Below are 22,735 nucleotides of genomic sequence, written 5' to 3' on the forward strand. Positions count from 1 at the left end.
CGTTCTTCCTCTCTGGGTCTCTGCAACACGTATCATATGACCATCTGACCCCCTATGTAGTTACTTGTTTGTCTCTTTGTTGACTGTCTTCCACCCCCGCCCCGTCTCGAACCCTGCAAATGCCGAGATCTCTGTTACTTGTATTTAATGCTTTAGTCCCTGGAGCGTGGATAGGTGCCTACTAAATATGGGTTGAACAGATGAGTCTCTATTTTAGAGTTGACCTCCAGGCCCAGACTCAGGCACAGGGAGGTAAAGCGACTTACTCAAGATCACCCAGCTACCAGCAGCTGAAGAGTCTGGAATCATTTAAATCTAAAGGTTTAAATTCTAATTTAAACCATGAATGCCTCCCTGCCGGTAAAACAAAAAACAGAAAAACTAAGTGTAGTGCCTGCCACACAGTAAGGATTTAGTAAATGTTAACTAAAAGTAATAAGGGTCATCTTTCCCGCAGCAGCTGTCCCCTGCCCCGGGACACCCCCGTTTGGCTGCACCCAGCTTTCTGAGCAGTACTCAGGCATCAGTGGGTGCAGTCTTGAGAAGATTAGGTGGTACCCAGGCCGGTGGGCAGGTGTGGCGCCAGAATTAAAGTGAGTTCGTGCCCTTTCCCGGAGGGCTGCCCAGTCCAAGGGAGGGAACTGGCACTCTGTGGAAGATGTCGAGTTTCCGGTGTGGTGCCTGTTTCCAGAGTTGGTGGGAGCTTCCAAAACATGCCAGTGTCTCTCCTGGGTGTCCTTTCACTTGCTTTTTTCTTTCACCCAAGGCTGAGGCGGGGCTTGCAGGGATCTTAAAGGGCAGGAAATTGTCTCCATTTTCTGGACCTCGTCCCAGTTGTCCTTTGGAAGGTTTTATTGCTCCCATCTTTAAGATTAGTAAACTGAGGTTCAGGGAGGTGTAAATACTGAAGCCGGGATTCAAACCCAGGCCTGCTGGATCCCAAATACCTCACAGCCCTGCCCCACTGCTCAGATGCTCTTATAGTTGGATTCTGATTTGTCAGCATGTATTTTTTTTTAAGCATCCTTGAACTATTGGACATGTTTATTTTTTTTCTTAACTTTTCATTTTATATTAGGGCACAGTTGATTAACAGTGTTGTGTTAGTTTCAGGTGTACAGCAGAGTGATTGTTATACATATACATGTGTCTATTCTTTTTCAAATTCTTTTCCCACTTAGGCTGTTACATAATACTGAGCAGAGTTGCCGGTGCTATACAGTAGGTCCCTGTTGGCGATCTACTTTAAATATGGTAGTGTGTACATCTCAATCCCAGACTCCCAATCTATCCCTCCGCCTCACCCTTCCCCTCTGGTAACCGTAAGTGCGTTGTGTAAGTCTGTTTCTGTTTTGTAAATAAGTTCATTTGTGTGTTGTTGTTTTTTTTTAGACTCTGCATTTAAATGATATCATATGATATTTGTCTTTCTCTGTCTGTCAGCATGTATTGAGCAATAACTCCAGGCTGGGTGCCATGCCTCATTTATTTTCCTTGTTTGCTTGTTATGGTTTTTAAACTGTTTTCTCCAAACGAGGGGACGGTGCGTGTAAGAGGTACATGGGGGAGGATACTTTGTCTTGTAATCTTGTGATTCTTTGGATTACAGCAGCTATGGGGAAAGAGCCCAGGCGCTGAAGGAACGCTGCCCTGAATTCAGATACGAGCCCAGCCTCTGAAGTTGCTGTGTGATCTGTGTCGAGTAATCAGCCTCTCTGAGCCTCAGTTTCCATATTTGTAAAATGGAACAAGAACTCTTACTTGGAGAAGACGCTGAGGATTTGAGATATTAAATAGAAAATGCCAGGATGCTTGGCACCCTGGTGCTTGGTTGGCCATCACTAAGTTGTGCCTCTTATTATTATTGTTGCTGTGTTTTAGCACATGGTGTTACACTTAAATGTTACTTCTTTCTTTGCCCTATCTACCTTTGTCCCTCTTAAGGGTGCAGACCGAGCCTTATTCATCTCGGCATCCCCGCCTTCTAACACAATTCTTGGTACGTGGTTGATGTGCACTAGTGCGGGGCACATGAACGAGTGAATGAATGAACAAATAAAGGGGCCCATGGTTTGTCGGGACCACTCTGGCCAGCTGTTGGGGGATGTATTTCCTGGAGTCTTATCCCCTCTTGTCAGATCCAGGCTGGGACAACGGTACGTAGTTCCATTGTTCCCAGATAGCACTTCCTATCTTAATGTCTCGGCCAGGGCAGCCCTCGGCCACACCCTGCCCTGCTGCCCTATCACCCACCCCTACCTGGACGCTGGCGGGCTCCCCGCTAGCCTGCCCCGAAGAAAGCTTCCACGGCCCCTCGTCTCCCCCACTCCCTTCAGTCACAACAGTTGTTGAAGGGGGCATTTCCTCTCTCCAGAACTTTTCACATTCCAGTGAAGACCTAGAAAACGCTAAATCAAAATGCTGTGCATGAGCCTGACCCTTCAGATCTCAACCTACGTCCTCCTGCCTTGCACCCCACTCTCCCTTTGTCTGATTGGTAAGTCAGGACTCATCCCTAGTCAACCGCTGAAGAAACCGAGGCTCAGAAAGGTGGGACTGCTAGTAGCACAGCTGTGAGAGGACCTAGGGCCACTACTAGCTCTCCACACCTAACCGGTGCTTTTGCCACTAGTTCCCTTCCTGGTTGCATCGTTGGTGTGCGGGGCCCTTCTCTGTTGCCAGAAGAGCTTTGAGGGGTGTGTCACAACGTTAGTGACGTGGGCACTCTCAATCTGTTAGCTCAGGGTGGCCTCCCACTGCCCTGTGAGGTGTTCGGGGTCCAGGCATCGTCACACCCACCCAGCTGGGGAGGAAACAGAAGCCTGGAGGGCCGAGTAGCTTCTGGAGGTGACACAGCTTGGGGTGGTGGCACTTTTCCTTCTGCCAGCGTTCCCTTTCCTGCTCAATTTGACTCATAGATCAGTTGTTCTCAAACGCGGTTTCACATTGGAATCATCTGAGGAATTTAAATATCTTGCTGCCAGGACCCAACCCCCAAAGATTCTGACTTAAAATTAGTCAGGGGTGGAGCCCAGGCATTGGGGTTATAACATCTCCCCCCGGGATTCTCTGGTGAAGCGGCATCAACAACCACGATCTCAGATCATCCCTGTTACAGGGCTGTTGGGAAAGCTGACAGTTCTAGCAGTTCCCAAACTCTATTTCAGACCGAGTTCCAGCCCTCCTAAATCAAACCTGGCCCGCCTTTGCTCAGGTTGATGGCCGCTTGCGTTTCAAAAGAACTGGCAGTGCTGAATTAGGACGCTAGGGGAATAGGGGGATGGAGAAGTCCCAAAGATGTCATGTCTTGTGTCCCTATTGTGTACTGGACCCTGTTCTAGCACAAAGAGACCTCTGCTGATGTCATCCCCATTTCACAGTTGAGAAGACTTGCTCAAGCTGGTAGGGGCCCGAGCTGGGACTTGAAGACAGAGAGCTGGCTCCAGAGGCCACTGTTTTAATCACTATGTCTGTTGCTCTGCTCTGTGATGAACTGGTTCGCACTCGGCTGAGAATTTGCTCTCACCAGCTGATCCTTCACGGTGATGCTGAGGCCTCGATCTGATCTGTCACCCTGCTGCTCAAGAGCCTCTAGGAGTCCCCATCGCATCTGTGGGGGAAGGGCAAACCCTTAGCACAGCCTGTGAGGGATTCCCCTTACAGTCTGACCGCTGGCAGACCGTTCTTTCACACTCCATGTCACACATGCTGTTAATACTGTTTGAAAAGCTCCCCACCTTTCTCTGCCTGGTGAACTTCTGCTCTTCAATACCTAGCTCAAATATCCTCTTCTCTCATCTACGAAGGAAGAGTCAGTGATGCCTTCCTCTGTGGATCACGAGTTCCTGAAGGAGTGGGGCTCTGTCTCACTCATGGTTTGCTCTCCTCACTCGGCATCTACCAGTGGATGGCCAGCCTCCCACGTGTAGGATGACGTCCTTTACCTTAGGTTCCACTTTATTTCAGCCACGAAGACATATTCTTTTTATCTTCTGAATATCAGAGGATTTTTCTTTTTGTAATGAATTCTTTTCTTCAGGGTGCCTCGGGCTCCACATTGCATAATTGACATTATTTACTGTGTTTTCCCAGGCCGGGCTGAGGTTTCAGAGGAGTTCCGAGCTCCTGTGGAGATTTGCTTCTCTCCAGCCTTGGGCTCTCTGCACTCTTGAACATCTCAGGGCCCAGAAGAAAAAGAAGAAAGCCAGCCAGTTCTGGGAGCAGCCTGGGTGAAGAGAGGTAGGTGTGTCTTGTTTAGTGTCCAGCTCGATTCCTGAACTCAACCACCACGCGCCAGGCAAGGCAGAAGCAAGAGGAGTGGTGTCTCAGCAGCCCGAGTGACATTTGTTTGTTTGCTCATGTGCTGTTGTGGGAATGGTAGCAGATGCTCAGCAAGGAGGAGGAAGGTGCTTTTAGGACAGCCCTCCCAGGCTCTGAAGAGGGCGGGCACACGGGGAGCCCCTAGCTGTCAAGACCCAGTGTGAGACTTTGCCACGGCTACAGTGAAGGGGGCAGGAAAAGTCGAGCTTAAAGTTGCTGGGTGAACTCTCAGAGTTTATTCTGCAGAAATACATGCGTAGTTGCAGATGATGTGAATAGGATCTTCATCTCAACATTGTTTGAGATAGCAAACAGTGAGACAGTTTTTATTTACTTATTTCTCTATTTACTTATTGACATACAATGCCTAATTTTTATTTTATTTTTTTATTTAAATTGAGGTGTATTTGATTTACAGCAGCAGTCCCCAGACTTTTTGGCACCAGGGACTGGTTTCGTGGAAGACAATTTTTCCACGGAACGGGGCGGGGGACGGTTTCAGGATGATTCAAGCCCATTACATTTACTGTGTGCTTTACTTCTATTATTATTACATTGTAGCCTATAATGAAACAATTATACGGCTCACCATAATGCAGAATCAGTGGGAGCCCTGAGCTTGTTTTCCTGCAACTAGATGGTCCCATTTGGGGGTGACGGGAGACAGTGACACCTGACGTGTGTTGCTTACGTCCAGTCTAGTCTGTAAGATATGTCACTTGCCACTCACTGATAGGGTTTTGATATGCGTCGGCAAGCAATTGATTTATTGTGGTCTCTGTGCAGTCAAACCTCTCTGCTAATGATAATCTGTATTTGCAGCCACTCCCCAGCGCCAGCGTCAGAGCCTCGGCTCCACCTCAGATCATCGGGCATTAGATTCTCACAAGGAGCGCGCAACCCAGATCCCTCACATGCGCTGTACACAGTAGAATCTAATGCCACCGCTGATCTGACAGGAAACAGAGCTCAGGCAGTAATGTGAGCGATGGGGAGCGGCTGTAAATACAGATGAAGCTTCGCTCGCTCTCCCGCCGCTCACCTCCTGCTGTGTGGCCCGGTTCCTAACAGGCCATGGACCAGCAGTGGTCCGTGGCCCGGGGGTTGGGGACCCCTGATTTACAATATTGTATTAGTTTTGGGATGACAACATAGCGATTCAAAATTTTTACAGATTAGACTCCATTCATAGTTGTTATAAAATATTGGCTATATTCCCTGTGCGGTACAATATAGGCTTGTAGATTATTTATTTTATATGTAGCAGTTTGTACCTCTTAATCCCCTGCCCCTATCTTCAGTGCCTAGTTTTTAATTGGATTACTGGATATGTAAAGAAACAGAAGAATTTGACCCAAACTTAGGGAGAAAAATAGTCAATAGAAAACAGAGGGCTTCCCTGGTGGTGCAGTGGTTAAGAATCTGCCTGCCAGCGCAGGGGACACGGGTTTGTCCCCTGGTCCAGGAAGATCCCACATGCCGCAGAGCAACTAAGCCAGTGCGCCACAACTACTGAGCCTGCGCTCTAGAGCCCGCGAGCCACAACTACTGAAGCCCGCGCGCCTAGAGCCTGTGCTCCGCAACAAGAGAAGCCACCGCAATGAGCCCGTGCACCACAGCGAAGAGCAGCCCCCCGCTCACCACAGCCAGAGAAAGCCTGCGTGCAGCAACGAAGACCCAACGCAGCCAAAAATAAAGAAATAGAAAAAAATTTAAAAAAAAAGAAAACAGAGTGGAATTGAGATTTTTGAGCTAAATGCACACTTGCCTGATGAATTGATTTTATTATTATTAGGTTCACAGAAAAATGGAGTGGAAGGTATAGAGAGTTCCCATATATGCTCTGTCCCCACATGCAGCCTCCCTCCTGTACCAGAATGGTATATTTGTTCCAACTGACAAGTCTACATTCTCCAGCACAGCGCTATCTCCCGAAGCCCATGGTTTATGTCAGGATTCACTCTGGGTGTTGAACGCTCTATGACAACTGTATAATGACATGTATCCACCATGGTAGTATCATATGGCATAGTTTCACTGCCCTAACAGTCCTCTCTGCTTCATCTATTCGTCTCCCCCAGTGAGACACAATTTACATGCTCCTCAGTTGGGGATCGGTTGATTAAATCACAGTGCCTCCATAAAATGGAGTACTCCACAGCTGTTAAAAAGAATGGGTGGCTTTATGAAGTGATACGGAACACTCTTGAAGTTCTGTTCACCACTGTCGTCCTGAGCAATGTTGATTTTAAAAAATGAAGAAAAGGAGGGCATATCACAGTGCGTAGAGTGTGCTAACCTAACGGCTCCACTGATGCATATCCACCACTCCCAAACCAGCTGCCTGTACTTCCTACGTCCTCACTTAACACAGTCTGTGGTTCCTGCCTCTATTGATCTGTAAGTCCCAGAAGACAGACCCCTCCAGGAGGGCAGGATCTGTCCATTTGCAAGGATATTATCGCCTGGGCCAAGCCCAGATCCAGGCACACCACAGCCTTCCCGTTAGTATCTGTGAACGCATGAATGATGAACGGACGGGGCAGTTTTCTTCCCACAGTGTCCTTCTGCCTCCTGTCCCTCAAACGCATGGGCTGGAGTGGAAGCCCCGGGTGTCCCTTCTCCTCTCCTGGGTGCCGTCCCTGGCCTACCCACCCCCTCCCCTTGAGTCTCTATGCTCTGCCAGGCTTCATTATTCCCCAGATTACAAAGACTCAAGGGGTTGGGGGGAGAGGCTTGAAATGGACCTTCGAGATGATAACATGTAGCTGACGCTGTCAGTCAGGCCGATCTGACTTAATTGATTAATTCTGTTGTATGAGCCAAGCGACCCAGCAGCTGGGAGCGGACTCCTGATCTGACAGCAGGCTGGTAAGTCAGAGCCGATGGGTTTGATTCCACGCGCTGGTGTGGCTGCCCATGTGACCTTGGCCGTGTTACTTAACCTTGCTGAATCTCCATTTCCTGATCTGTAAAAGGAGGCTAAGAATGCTTCTCTTGAGGTGGTCATGAGGATTAAATGCGATCACGTAAGTGAAAGTGCCCTTGGAGGAAAGAGGAAGGTGAAAATGCGTATTGGGTCGGGAGAAGAGTGAGGCAGGCCCGCTGTTGTCCTCAGGTGCTGCATCCTTCCCTGGGCAACAATCCTAACTCCAATTCGATAGGTTATAATTCGGCTTACTCTTTCATTCAGTGCACTTCTCTCAGCCTCCCAGGGCTTTCAGCTTAAGCAAATAAATTCTCCTGCACCACCGGGCTCTGTGTTCTGTGGCCAGCCTACGTTTGCGCATGATAGAGATTCTTATCCGGCCAGGTAATATTACACAGCAAGGGATGACATTTCTTATCAGAGGCTCTGTGGAATCAGAGATAGGAGCCCTTTCTTTTTACCGGCAGCCAGGCCTTCATGTGCACGGCTGGCAGGGAGGGCAAGAGGGGCAGGCCGGGGCCCAGAGTGGGCGGCTTGGGCTGCAGTGGCATCAGCTGGCCCTCTTCTCTCAAGACGGCCACTCCCAATGGCCTGCCTTAACGGATGTAGGCTATTTTGAGATTTTTGCATATGATAGAAAACAGGGCAGGGCCCGGGAGTGTGAATGAGGAAGGAAGGAGAGAGCTTGATGCTGCTGGACCAGCTTGGGGTGGAGGCATGTGAGGCGTCTTGCCCTTGTACAGAGAGGCAGGCGGCCTCCTGCCGCCGAGTCCAGGCCGTTCGCCGGCCCTGTGGATTGCAGGGTGGTGGCAGCTGAGGCCCAGGTACCTACCAGAGACTTGGCTGTGGGAGTGACGAGGTGCTGGGTAACCTCCATGTCCCCGTCAGGAGGCCGACCTGTGTGGATGCAACAGGATGGGTACCACACGGGGCTCTGCTGCCCTCGGGCTTCTGTTTGGGAGGCACTGGCAAGTGGGAAGGCAGGAAGGGAGTGAGGTCAGGGCGCTTACTCCTCTGCTTCCTACCTGCTGGGACCCTGAGTGGTACAGGCAAGGTCTACACAGAGGAGCCTGCGTTAGAATCCTGATTCTGGGACGCACTCGCTGTGTATCAGGTGAGTTGTTTACCTCTCGGCACCTTGGTTTCTGCATACAGTTTTCTTTCCGTCTCTCACCACTTGCCTTTGGGTTCCGTTGATCTCTGTGCCTGTCTTTGGCCCTGAGATGCCAGAGGAAGGGGCACTGCTGGGTCCCCCAGGGCCTGAGGCCAGAGCTCAGCGTAGACGGCGGTGGTCAGAGTGACCACATGATTTGGGTACCGCGACCTCTGTGGGGGACACATGCTCAGGGCTCTTCTCGTCCTGTGTTTTCGGAAGTCCTGCGCCGCTCTCAAGTAATAATCTTGCCCTCATCAGAAAGGAGAGGGGAAGTGGTTTCTCCCTCTCTCCCTGGACCCCTTCCAGCCAGAGGCCCTGCTCCTGCTTCCTTCAGTTGGCCTCACTTCCTGTTTTCCTCCCTCTCTTGCCCTGCCTCTCCCGTGCCGGGCCTCGCGTCGGGCATGCCGAGTTTTCCTGTCCCTCACCTCTCCTCCTCCCTATGGCCAAGTACAAATTCTGAAAGCACAGCTCTGACCGTGTCCCTCTCCACGCGAAAATAGTCTAACCTCTTAGCGTGGCCTTTAAGGTCCACCTCACCTTCACCCCTCCCTGTGATTTTATCCTGGTCACCTTTGGGTGGGACACTGGTCCTGGTAAGCAGGTCACCTCCTTGTCTTTTGTTTTTGTTTTTGTTTTTTTTTTTGCGGTACGCGGGCCTCACGCTGTTGCGGCCTCTCCCATTGTGCAGCACAGGCTCCAGACACGCAGGCTCAGCGGCCATGGCTCACGGGCCCAGCCGCTCCGCGGCATGTGCGATCTTCCCGGACCGGGGCACGAACCCGTGTCCCCTGCATCGGCAGGCGGACTCTCAACCACTGCGCCACCAGGGAAGCCCCCTCCTTGTCTTTTGAACCCGCCGCCGTCTTTCTTTGACTTTTATGCTTTGTTCTCGATGTTTCTTCCTCTTTGGGTGGCTGAGGGGTCCATGGGCTCTGGCCACCGACAGGGCCGTGTTCAACCGCAGCTCTACCGGCGGCTGGCTCTGTGATTATGAGCAAGTCGCTGCACCACTCTGAGCCTCAGCGTCCTCTGCTGTGACGTGGGCTGCTAGCTCGTGTGCCGGGGCTCTTGTGGGAAGAACCTGTCTAAGGGCTCCTGCTGGGGTTTGGCTCATGGCAGGTATTCGGTGAGTGGAGGCTCCCCTCTGTCTAACGGGCTGTCCCTCTGTATCCAGATCCCGCCTGAGCTGAAGTTCCCTTCCATCTTTAGGTTCTTCCACCCCCAAGGCATCTTCCTCTGTCGGAAGGTGTCTGACGTCCTCGTGTCTGGACAGCAGGAGTGGACTCTTCTCTTTCTGCCCATGCTGACTTCCTAGCATGATGTGGATCCCTTTAGGTCATGGTTTTGGCTTTGCCACAGGAACCATTGATTTAGTGACAGAGAAGTTGACTCCAAGGGAATGGAAGAGAGTCATCTGTTCTCTCGTTGAACGTAATTCGATTGAGTGCACGCGATATATCAGGCACTGGGGTTACAAGGAGGTGTAAGATGGCAGCTGCCCTCACAGAGCCCATCTTCCAGCAGGATGGTTGTCCAGGCCTGGACCACAGATCTGGAAAGACATGGGCCCCTCCCTAAAGGTAGCTCAGAGCCTGGTGTTGGATGGGGGCGGGGGGTGTGGGAGAAGTTCTGTGCCCAAGGAGAGGATGCCTCCCTTGAGATGGGTCAAAGACGATGAGGTCCCGCTTCAAGATACCACTCTTGACCTTGTCGGGTTGTACATCTGATTTTCAGACGTCTCCCACTATCCCCACTATGGCTTCCCTTCCTGCCAAGGGTATGGGGGTCAGCTCCGAGGTCACCAGCACCTCTCAGCATGGACCTTCATAAAGCCTTGAGAAGTAAAGTCCACTGAGAGAGATGTTCTAGAACATTCCAAGCTGGCTAAGCAGGATGGTGCCTTGAGCACGCAGGGCAGCTTGTCCGTGGCCAGGACAGTGGGTGAGAGCCAGCCAGCTGACCATCCTGGCCACAGCTTCTGGACTCTCTCCTCATGGGCCTCAGGCCCCTGGGGCTTCAGTTGTTTTTTTCTTCCCTCCACCACCAACACTCTTATCCAAGTCATCCTGCCTAGATCACAACAACAGCTTCCAGATTTGATTCCCTGAATCCAATCTCACCCCTCGGCAATCCATTCTCCACTCAGCAGCCAGCATGACTTTGTTAAGTGGGAATCCACTTGTGTCTGACCCACAACATACGTAAGCCTTCCCATTTCTGCTCCTGGGATAAAGACCAAAACCCCTACGGGGCTCCTGTGTGAGTTGGCCCAGCTGCTCTCCTTCTTACTCAGTGTTCTCCAGCCTCACCGACCTCTGCTGAAATCGATACAAAGCTACCCTGTTTCCTGCCACCCCAGGGCCTTTGCACGTGTCGTTCTTCCACCTGGAATGCTCATTCCCTCCGTCTTTGTGTGGTGAGTGCTTTCTGACCCTTAAGCTGTCCTGTTGTTGTTTCCTCCCATTCACTCCACTTTTCCTTCATAGCGTGATCTATAATGACATGTTTATTTGTGTTTGTTTCACATCTGTTTTCCTTCACCAGGCTAGAATCCTGTAAAGGCGAGAATGGAGTCATTTTTGTCTACTGCAGTTACGACAATAAAAGCTAGTGCTTTTGTCACACCAGCCATATGCCAGGCACTGTTGTAAGTGCTTCATTTTTACCAAACCCTATAATCCTCAGAAGCCCCTCCTGAGGTGTTAGATACTGCAGCAGTCCCCAACCTTTTTGGCACCAGGGACCGGTTTCGTGGAAGACAATTTTTCCACGGACTGGGGTGTGTGTGTGGCGGGGGGGTGGTTCAGGCGGTAATGCGAGCGATGGGGAGAGGCAGATGAAGTTTCACTCGTTTGCGCACAGCTTACCTCCTGCTATGTGGCCCGGTTCCTAACAGTACCGGTCCACCGCCCTGGGGGTTAGGGACCCCCGAGATACTGTTATTGCCTTCATTCATTTTACAGGTGAGCTAACGGAAGCACAGGAAAGCTTAAGTAATGTGGCCCAGCTCTCCCATCTAGTAGATGGTAAAACCAGGACTCCAAAGTGCAGTAGCTCTGGACCCCTCTGCCAGGGCCTTCCCCGGGGGCACTCAGTGGATGGGCAGTGCACGAATCAAAGGGCCACGGTCCCATCTCTCAGGGAGGTTCTCCTTGAAGTGTCTGCACTGGGTTCAGGGCTGGCAGTGTGGTAAAGAGAAGGGGACCTGGGTTGCAGTGTGGGCTCCCGCATTCAATAACTGGGTGACTGTCGGCAAATCCCTCAACTTCACTGAGCATTGCTGTTCTGAGCGCAGGCTGGGAGCAGCGCCAGTCGCCTGCGTGATAGGAAAGGAAAATCTGAGAGCTTATAGTGTGTGCTCTAAAATTGTTACCTGCCTTGCTGTCTTAGAGGGCTTCTTGGTTTTGGTTAGAGTGTGTGCCACCCGCTTTCAGCCGGAAGTGGGGAGATCTTGGCTGGGATGACAAGGAGAAGGGCTGAGGCTCAGGTGCTGCAGGACATGGAGGGGGTCGGACTTCAGGCATCCCCTCCCCTCTCTTCTGCCCTTAGTGTGTCATTACCTTAAGTTGGAGTTTTCACTGACACACAGTTACAGGGCCAAGGGAGAGGAGTTTGGTGACCCCCTGCCCATGCCAGGAGATGGAAGGGCCCTCAAGAGCATCCTGGGTCTCTGGACGCTATGGCAAAGAACTGCATTTTACTGGAAACCTCCCTCTCCCAGTGTCTTTCTCTCACTTCTGGGGATCTTTGCAGCCCCTGGATGATGCCCCCACCTGACCCAGAGACAGGGGCATTTAGAGTCATAGGGACCTTGCTCCAGCAATTAGTTAAGTGTAAGCCCATTCTGAAGGCAGAATGGGTTCTGATCCTGACTCCATCCTTTACTAGCAATGTGATCATGGATGAGTTTCTTAATGACCCAGTCAGTGCCTTGGTTTCCTCACCTGTAGAATGGATTGCTGACAGTAGTGTTTGTCATTTGTAGACTGAACTATTGGTCCCAGTTCTTCACTCCTCCATAGTAAAATTAACACATGCATTCCTTTGCCATGGCCTCAAGGTGGGCGAATGCACTTCTTCACCCTGTGACTTTGGTCTTGGCCATGTGACTTGCTTCGGTTCATGGGATGTTAGCAGTATCACTGGAGTGGAGGATGGAAACGTGTGGATGCAGTTGGGCTTGCTTTCCTGTGTGCCTTTCATCATGACAACATGCCTTTGGTAGTATCCAACCCACAGAAGATGAGGGACTTGGAGCAGATTCAGAATTCACACCTAGCACGGAGCCAAGCTCAGACAGACCTTCCCTGTATCGTCTAACTGCTAGCTGACTAACAGACACGTGAGTGAGAAATAAATGCTTATTATTGTATGCCGCTGAGTTTGCGGTATTCTGTTAACGCAGCATTCTTGTAGCCATAGTGACTAATATAACACCTCATGAAATTATCATAAAAATTATAATTAATAAAGTGAGTTGGTTCACATAGTAGTTTCTTATTGCTGCTGTAACAAACGACCACAAATTCAGTGGCTTAAAACAACACAAATTTATTATCTTACAGTTCCATAGGGTAGAGTCCAAGGTGGGCCCCACTGGGCTAAAATCAAGGTACACAGGGCTGGTTCTTTCTGGAGGCTCCAGGAGAGAGTCTGTTTCCTTGCCTCTTCCAGCTTCTAAATGCCGCCTGCGTCCCTAGACTTATGGCCCCTTCCCTCGTCTTCAAGGCCAGCCACATGACCTCTTTTCATGCCTCTCTTCCTTAGTCACAGCTTTCTCTTCTGCCTCCCTCTTCCATTTTTAAGGACACTGCTGATTATATTGGACGCACGGAAACAAGCCAGGATAATCTCACTATATTAAGGTGAACACATTAGCCATTTATTTCCATCCGCATCCTGAATTCCTCTTTGCCATGTAACCTAATGTAGCCACAGATTTCAGGGATTCAGCCACGGGCATCTTTGGGGGACCACTGTTCTGCCTACCACAGCACGTCAGGCACTTAGAACGGGACCTTGTACGCACTGTGTACGTGTACACACACGTGTTAGTATTATGGTCAGCCTTAGCTTTGGCATCTGTGAGATGAGTGAGAGGTAGTCCCATCTGATGTCCACACAGATCCTCAGAAAAGCTTTGTTTTCCTGGACATGTTGCCCCCAGGAGACATATTGCATCCCTTGGTCTTGGATGGACTGGAGGCTGTGGGCTTATAGGAAGGGGGTGAGGTCAGTTTCCTAGCTGGCTTTGGAGCAGACCAGAGGTTCTTTAGGATGATGATGGTGCTTTCTGATTAAATATCGTTAACGACTCTCCTTTCGTCCTCACTATCAGTCAGTAGAGCCCCTAGCACAGGGCGCTGGCCAAACGACCAATGGGGCTGGGATGAGCCAGTCCAGAGCGGCCAGCCGGTATCTCCATGTGCCCAGCTGGTTCCGTCCTTCATTTGACAGATCCCTCTGACAACAGATTGCAGGGAAAAAGAAACTTCCTGGCACAACTGATACCAATTTGAAGGAAGCAGCTGGCTTTGGCGGGGGCAAGGAAACAAAATCCAGTGACACTGATAATGTCTCACCAGCCTGCGTTAATTGAGGAGCTGCTGGGTGGCTGCAGGACACGTCCAGAGGCGTGGGAGGGTGTGAATTCCTACATAGGTAACTTAGAATCCAGTGTAGGAGCAGAGTGGTATTAACCATAGGAGGAGAATAGCCTGGGTTTGGGGTTCCTGGGTTTTGAAGGTTCTGTCCGTGACTTACTGTGTTACCATGAGGTCAGTGACACCCTCTGTCCCCTGGTTTCCTTACAGTGGCAAAGTAGAGTTTGCTGGATTTCTTTCCCTTCCCGGTCAAAAGTAAATGCTATGGCAATGACCAATGCTTAAGATGAAACTAAGGAGAATCACGAAAAGAACTTGATAGCTCTTCGGACATCACCAAGCTTACCTGGGGAAATGAGGCCAGAGAGGTGAAGTATGGTCTAAGATCACACAGCCAGTTGGGGCTAAAGCCAGGTCCTGGAGCTCACCATGGTTTCCTCTCTCCTTTTATTTTATGTATGCATTTATTTATTTATTTGATAAATTTTATTTATTTATTTATTTATTTATTTATGGCTGTGTTGGGTCTTTGTTGCTGTGCGCGGGCTTTCTCTAGTTGTGGAGAACGGGGGCTACTCTTCGTTGCAGCGTGCAGGTTTCTCATTGCGGTGGCTTCTCTTGTTGCAGAGCACGGGCTCTAGGCGCACGGGCTTCAGTAGTTGTGGCATGCAGGGTCAGTAGTTGTGGCTCGCAGGCTCAGCAGTTGTGGCACACTGGCTTTGTTGCTCCACAGCATGTGAGATCTCCTCGGACCAGGGCTCGAACCCATGTCCCCTGCATTGGCAGGCAGATTCTTAACCACTGCTCCACCGGGGAAGTCTCCCTCCCTCCTTTTAAGTAGATGTTCCATGCTGCCGTCTTTGTTACTGTCACCTGCTGACTGAAGCAGAGATGGTCCATTTCAGCCACGCCTGTTGACCTTTTACTCTAGGTTTATTCGCCACGTGACTTTGGCGGGGCCCACGGTTTAATTTGACAGGCTCTAACTGCAAGTGTCATTTGTTTTGCTAATTGTGTGATTCATGACGGTAAATCGTGACTGGGCTGTGAATGTTGGGTTCAGGTTTGCAGGGCTAACTGATACAGAGTGAGGAAAATGCAGTGTGAGCGTTACTTTTATGTGTCAACTGGCCAGGCTATGGTGTGTGTGTGTGTGTGTGTGTGTGTGTACACGGGCAGGAGAAATTGACTCCAACTCTCAATGGACAGAAATGGGAGGAATTCTGGGCAGACATCGCTGGACATGGCCTACCCCAGGGTGCAAGTTGTACGTTTCAGTTTATGACTCTCGGTCTATCCTCTGTTTAACCTCTTGGGTTATCTGTTCTAATCTAGTGAGGGTACACAGGAACTCTGGAGCCAGTCTACCTTGTTTCAAATCCAGCCTCTACCACTAACTGGCCATGTGACCTTAGGCAAGTTTCATATTCTCTCCATGCCTCAGATTCTTCATCAGGAAATGGGCTATTAGTACTACAGTAGAGATACATGAGGATTAGTTGAAATACATGTGTGTGTGTGTGCCTTTACCTGCATGTGTAGATACACGTGTATGTATACACTTGCACATGTATATATATATGTGAATATGAGCACACACATAGAGATATATATGTATACATAAGCATATCCGTATGTATACATGTATATATATATGAAATTCTGTGTATATGTGTATATATACACATTTGTGGCTTTGTGTAGACATGTATATGTATATATACACATGTGGTTTTGTGCATTATACATGCATATGTATATATGAAAGCATATGTGTGTATGTATATGTGAATATATGGTTTTATATATATATATATGCACACACACACACATAATATATATAATTTAGTGCATAGCTCGTACTGATACGTCCCTGTTTATACATACGTTTGCAGCCTGCAGAGACGTCCCAGCCAGCCTTACCCTTACTGGGCCCAGTCCCAGTATTTTACAGAGAAATTTTACAACTGGACCTGAGAGCTGGCGCCCCGCTGCGTCTTGAACCGAGGCCTTCTGAGACCAGCGCCTGGTCCTTTTCTACCCCGGGAGCGGTTCCCATGCCCTTGGGGAGTGTCAGAAGCATCTATGGGGCCTGGTGAAATGCAGGTTACTCACAGGCCCCACACCAGCCCTCCTGAAACCAAGAAGTAGACCCAGACTCTGAATATTTAACCAGTCGCCCGGGGGTGATTTGATGGAAACCCACCCCTCGCTGCTTCTGCTACCCGCTGCACTCCCAGCTGGCCGGTGCCGCCTCTAGTGGTGCCATCTACACTCTCTGGTGAAGACGCGTTCCCTTCCCCTCCCAGAAAAGCCTAGTGCATTCTACTCACACACGCCAGGATCTCAGAGGGGCACAGACCACAGGGCCGGCCTCGTATTTGGATTTGCAGTCGAATTTAGCTTTCCCACATCCCTGAGAAAGACATGCTATCCTGGCCTCACCTTTCCCAGGCTGAGCTGAGGTCAGCCTTAGCTCTGGGTAGCCACACCACCCTGGGCCTCCTCCCCTTTCATAATGAGCTGATTTCGCCCGAGGTACGGCTTCTGGGTGATGCTCCCCCTTGGCTTTGTTAGTTCCCCGAGTCTCCCCACTAAGAAAAAAACAACTACCATTTATTGAACATCTATACTGTCTACATACATTGCTCTGATTATTACCCTGCAGGAAAGATATTATCATCCTGAAGCCAGGAGATAATAAATAATCTACAAAAGGGCACAGAGCCAGCATTCAGACCCTGTTCACCTAACTGGAAAACACTTTTTTTCACTATCCCAGAGGTGAGTTATGTAAGATTTATTTTCAAGGCCGTAGGTCCTAAATACTTCCCTTTAGCGTATGTGAACAAAACCTTGCAGAGAATTTTTTTTTTTTTTCTAATTTAAAATGTACAGACTGTCCTTGGGATTCCAAACACATTCCAAAAGTCAGGAGCTGCTCCAATGCGGGCCGAGTTGGAAGGCACATTAGGCGTGAGCCCGGCTGAGGCTGGTGACTTGGAATCACGGTGCTCACTGCCTTGCTCTGTTCAGTCTTTCAGCGGTAAACATGTTTTCTTCCCCACACTTTGGCATTCATCACGAGTTAAATTCCAGCTTGTCAACTCTTGTAAAAAAGGGGTTCAGATCTTGGCGTTAAATCCTCCTCGTCGTGTGTGCAGGGCTGTACTGTTGTGGAGCGCTCAGCCGACCCTCGTGGCTACCTGGAGAGGTCGTCCACTTTACAGATGAGGAAAACAGAGGCTCATGTGCTAGAGTCATCGGCCTAGCTTTAAGTCCAAACACTAGTCTCATCACAGCTACCGGGACTCCTTCTGTTTACTAGATCGTTAGGGGTGAGTTTGTGAAGTGTAATCGAGTCTGCATTCAAATTAGGGGGAAAGACCACTCCCTCCTTCATGAGCTGGGGTCCCCTCTGCAAATATCGTAGAACATCTGACCATTGACTGCACTGATGTGTTTATGTGACCAGCTTCCCCGTGAAACGGGAGCTCTCTCTGCTTCACCTCCTTCCATCCTCCAGTGCATAACCCAGGCTTGTGACGGCCTCTTCCTAAGATGCATCGGATAAATTAAATGAACAGTGGTTCTTACCAATCAAACCACTCTGGGAGAATTGAACTCTTCTCTGGGCACCAGTTTTCCTTCACTTCTTATTACAAAGCACAAGGTATCTCCTCCAGAAAAATCCACAAACCCAGACAAACAAAAGGAAGAAGCAAAAAACGCTTGCTGTCACTAAGAGGTGACTAATTAAATGAACTAAAGCATATGCATATATATATAATATATATATAATATATATATAATATATATATACACACACATATATATACACACACATACATATCTATATATATACACACACACACATATACATACACGTACATATCTATATATATATATACATACACACATATATATACACATACATATCTATATATATACACACACACATATATATATACACACATATCTATATATATACACACACACACATATATATACACACATACATATCTATACACACACACATATATATATACACACATACATATCTATATATACACACACACACACATATATATATACACACATACATATCTATATATACACACACACACACATATATATATACACACATACATATCTATATATATACACACACACACATATATATACACACATACATATCTATATATATACACACACACACATATATATACACATATACATATCTATATATATACACACACACACATATGTATACACATATACATATCTATATATATACACACACACACATATATATATACACACGTACATATCTATATATATACATACACACACATATATATACTTGTAATAGTGTGGCTCTCTACACATACACATTAGTTTGTAAATAGCTCTTTTACTAAACATATGATAAATATCTTCCCACATCAACACATGCACTTCTGCTTCATCACTCTTTGAGTGTTGGGACACCCAGCTTCACTGTGTTTCAGCCATAAGTGGCAGAGACCCTCCAGTGTTTCGTAAGCATCTGGGACAGACGCTTGCTTATGAATTCAGCTTCTGCACCGCTATAAATGATGCTCATCGATAAATCTTTACAACTATATTTTCCTATTTTATTAGGATAGAGTCCCTTAAAATAGAACGGGTGAAACAAGGGCTCTTTCAGGTTGTTTAGTTTGCCACATTCCACTTCAGGAAGTTCGGACAGTTTCTCTTTCTACCACCATGTGGGAGACCACCGTGTCCTGAGCCATCCACAGCAGGACCCTCTTCTCTCAGCACGTGGCAAAGCGCCAGACACATGGCTCAGCCCACGTGCCCCTTCTTCAGAGGCCCTCCCTCCCCGTGGACTGTGACCTGCCTCTGCTGTTCCTCCTTCAAGCCCTTGGTTTCTGGAACACAAGTCTCAAGTCAATGAAATCATGATATGTGGTGTTTGGAGCTGAGCCTGAGTAGGTCTGGTTCCCTGTTGTGTCCTGGTGGCCAGCACAGTGTTTTATAATGGTCAGAAGCAAGGGTTTAAGTCAGGAAGACCTGGATTTACTGTGACTCCACTGCTTCGCTCACCTAAATCTTCACTTTCTCAGTTGTTATCACGTGACCCACCTCGCACAAAGATGGTGAGGTTTAAATGAGATATGGCGCATAGCTTAACGTGTGGTCTTTGGTGACTGACTTCTTTCACTTGGCATGATGGTTTCAAGGTTCATTCACATTATCTCATGTGTTTGTACTTCATTCCTCCTTATGCCCAGACAATGTCCCATTGTATGGGTAGACCACATTTCATTTGTTCATTCGTCAGCTGATGGACGTTGGGTTTTTCCATTTTTTGGTTATTATGAATAATGCTGCTCTGAAGGTGCACGGTTTTGTGTGGATGTATGTTTTCATCTTTCTTGAGTGTGTATACCTGGGAGGGGAACTGCTGGGTCATACGGTAACTGTCTGGGTAACGTTTTGAGTAACTGCCGGATTGTTTTCCGAAGCGCCTACAGCTGTTTTTCGTTTCCACCAGGACCTGCCTGTTCTTCCTCATCATTCATGCTCATCTTTAAACATAACATGATTCCATTTATATGAATTTTTGGAGCACGCAGAATTAATCAGCAGTGCTAGAAATCAGTCCAATGGTTGCCTCTGGGAGGAGGGCAGAGGGTGCTTTCTGGGTGAGGGAAATGTTTTGTATCTTTAGTTGGTGGTTTAGTGTGTTTGGTATATGCATTTGTCAGAACTCATCAAACTGTTCCTTTAAGATCTGGACATTTCACTGAGTGTTAATTATGCCTAAATTAAAAAAAAACATACAAATGACAAAAACCTAGATGGGGGAGGGGGAGAAAAAAACCCCATAAATTATGTCCTGACATGACTTATCTTACCCACCTTCCGGTGGACAGAGAGCCTGCGCCTGGCAGGCAAGGCCAATTGTAAAAGGCTCTTAATTGATGAGATTAACTGCGTCTCAGTAGGGAGCCTCCTTAACATCAAGTTGGGGGAGAAAAGGAGGTTATTTTTCACTCTGGCAACTTGGGGATGGCTGGAAGTGGGGCCTGGGGTGCATTTAGAGGGCTGTTCCCTGCAGTGGGGAAGGCGGCAGTGGGAGATCCTGACTCAGACCCTTCTGCATACTAGAGAGGCATTTCCCTTTGGTATTAAGAGACTTATTTTATTTTTTTGGATCATTTTCTCAGTTGGTGCAAAAACCTATGCTCCATTTTCATCTACGGGGAGGAAGAGACCAACCTGATTTTTCTTCTTCTTTTTTTTTTGGTACGTTTTCTAAGGCTGCATCATCCAGCAGAACAAAGGATTTAGACAGAAGACTGTTTAATCCTTCTGAAATGCATTAGTGGCTGATGAACAGACAACAGGAAACAAACAACAAAGAAGTGAAAGGTTTTTGTCTCTCCCTCTTAGAATCTGCGGAGAAATATGGATTGACATAAATTCACAGAAGATTAGGACTGGATAGGCATCACTAATCACCCATGTTTAAAAAAAATCAGTATTATAAAATTGTTGATAAAATTGCAAAACTTGTATTGTTTTATTTGTAGGATAGAAAAAGTATGTTATTTGGTAGGAAGAAGAAACTAATATAAACAATATAAACACCATTATTTTTGGGGAGGATGTGATTACTTGCGGTTTTTTTTCTTATTGCTTATCTGTGATTTATTTTTCCCAATGACCATTTATTGTTTGTGGATTAATTTTTTTTTCTTTTTTTGTGGTACGCGGGCCTCTCACTGTTGTGGCCTCTCCCGTTGTGGAGAACAGGCTCCGGACGCGCAGGCTCAGCAGCCATGGCTCACGGGCGCAGCCGCTCCACGGCATGTGGGATCTTCCCGGACCGGGGCACGAACCCGTGTCCCCTGCATCGGCAGGCAGACTCTCAACCACTGTGCCACCAAGGAAGCCCTGTTTGTGAATTAAATTTTTAAGGAATTATTTTGGTTTTCTCACTGATTGGAGAGATCAGTTTCCTTCACCTGCCCTCTCTCTAAAACAGACCCTCCTTTTCCCTCCCAACCATGCTTGCGGCTTATGAATTTTAAGGCAGCACTGCATAACGCATTGAACATGAACTTTGGGGTTAGCCAGATCAGAGTTCAATCTTACAGGATGGTGGGCAAGTCACAGATCATTTCTATGTCTTGGTTTCCTCATCAGAAGAATGGAACTGATAATCCTTTCCCCGATCAATTGATATGAAACGTATATGGGAAAACCCCAGCACGGTACTTGGTCCTTCCTATCAGTTCACTCCTTTGCCAACCCCTTTTCGCCTGGCATCTTCCCAATACCTTGGAAACTAGCATTCAGCATTACAGTCCAGATGGCTTCTGCTGACTGGGCTACATCTCTAATCACTGCAGAAACTTAAAGACACCTGCAGATAATGTTTGGGGTGTGTGTGTGTCCACGCACACCCACAAGCACCTGTGTAGCACTTGTGCGTGTGGCTCGACATTAAACAGAACCTCCCTCCCCATGAGTGAGTTAGGACTGCTGGAGCCAGAGTCTGTCACTCACCAAAGGTAGAACCAATGGCAGCAAACATCTGGGTGACAGCACTATTTATATATCCTTCTGCAGTACCAGTGCTTTGTAGCGGTGGTTTCGGTCTTCAAGCCTTGTAGTCAATATGCTGGAAACGTTCTCTTCCCGCAAATCATGAAAGCAGATGCAGACCCAGGCCGCCTGAGTGTGAGTATCCGTTTTTCCAGGACTAGGGGAGGGGCTCAGTAGAGGGTGAGTCAGGGTTCTGCAAAGTGTGTTTACACTGGTGGAACGCGCAGGGCGCACGTGGGCAGAAGCGATGTGCACACATGCAAAACAGGAGCCGCTGCATTGTCATCTCTGTTCCGCCTCCCCTGCTTCCGTCCCCTTCACAGCCTTCCTTTGTCCTCCAGAGTTACCTACCCTAGGTCCTTTTCTCAGCTTCTTTTTACGGCAGTGGTTTTCAAACTTTAGTTTGCAAATGATCACCTGGGAATCTTGCCAAAGTGCAGGTTCCTAGGTTCCTCCACCCGATTTTCTGATTCAGTGTCTTGGCAGGGGGCGTTGGGGGTCGGGGAGTGGTGATGCCTGGAAAAAGGCATTTTCACCAAACATCTCAGATAGGTCCGTTTGATGAGGAGAGCACTATACGCAGAGTGCCTGGGACCTGTCAGTATTTCAGGCCCCTACGAACAAGGTAGAAAACTAACAGATACAATTATTAGTATCAAAATATAAAAAGGGAGCTGCAAAACGGAAACAGTGTTACCTGTTTGTATGTAGCTTCAGAGCAGCTTATCAAGTTCTACTCAACTTTTGCAGTTACAGGGGAATTTTTTTTTTTAGTGGAATTTGGGTAGGTTTAATATATTTGATATGCTGTATGCTAGGCCTACAGAAGCCAAGAAAAAACTCCAATCCCATGGTCCCTGCTCTTAGAAGTATAGCCCTAGGTGATTTCTTGTTCCTAGCATTTTCAGTCTGGAGGCACCCTTAAAAAATGTTCTTCTGGGGCTTCCCTGGTGGCGCAGTGGTTGAGAGTCCGCCTGCCGATGCAGGGGACACGGGTTCGTGCCCCGATCCGGGAGGATCCCACATGCCACGGAGCGGCTGGGCCCGTGAGCCATGGCCGCTGAGCCTGCGCGTCCGGAGCCTGTGCTCCGCAACGGGAGAGGCCACAACAGTGACAGGCCCGCG

General features: G+C 48.3%; 1 long non-coding RNA gene across 3 annotated transcripts in view; it reads left to right on the forward strand.

Annotated features, from left to right (window-relative positions):
• The window catches only part of LOC112397101 (uncharacterized), a 231,317-nt gene that overhangs the window by 197,695 nt on the left and 10,887 nt on the right, over positions 1-22,735 (forward strand). For all 3 annotated transcript variants that reach the window (XR_003002724.1, XR_003002725.1, XR_003002723.1), the window contains exon 3: positions 4,093-4,239. This is a non-coding gene — a long non-coding RNA (uncharacterized LOC112397101). The remainder of the gene's footprint in view (positions 1-4,092; positions 4,240-22,735) is intronic.

Source organism: Neophocaena asiaeorientalis, unplaced genomic scaffold (genome assembly GCF_003031525.2).
Source record: "Neophocaena asiaeorientalis asiaeorientalis breed wild unplaced genomic scaffold, Neophocaena_asiaeorientalis_V1.1 scaffold177, whole genome shotgun sequence".
NCBI classification, from domain to species: domain Eukaryota; kingdom Metazoa; phylum Chordata; class Mammalia; order Artiodactyla; family Phocoenidae; genus Neophocaena; species Neophocaena asiaeorientalis.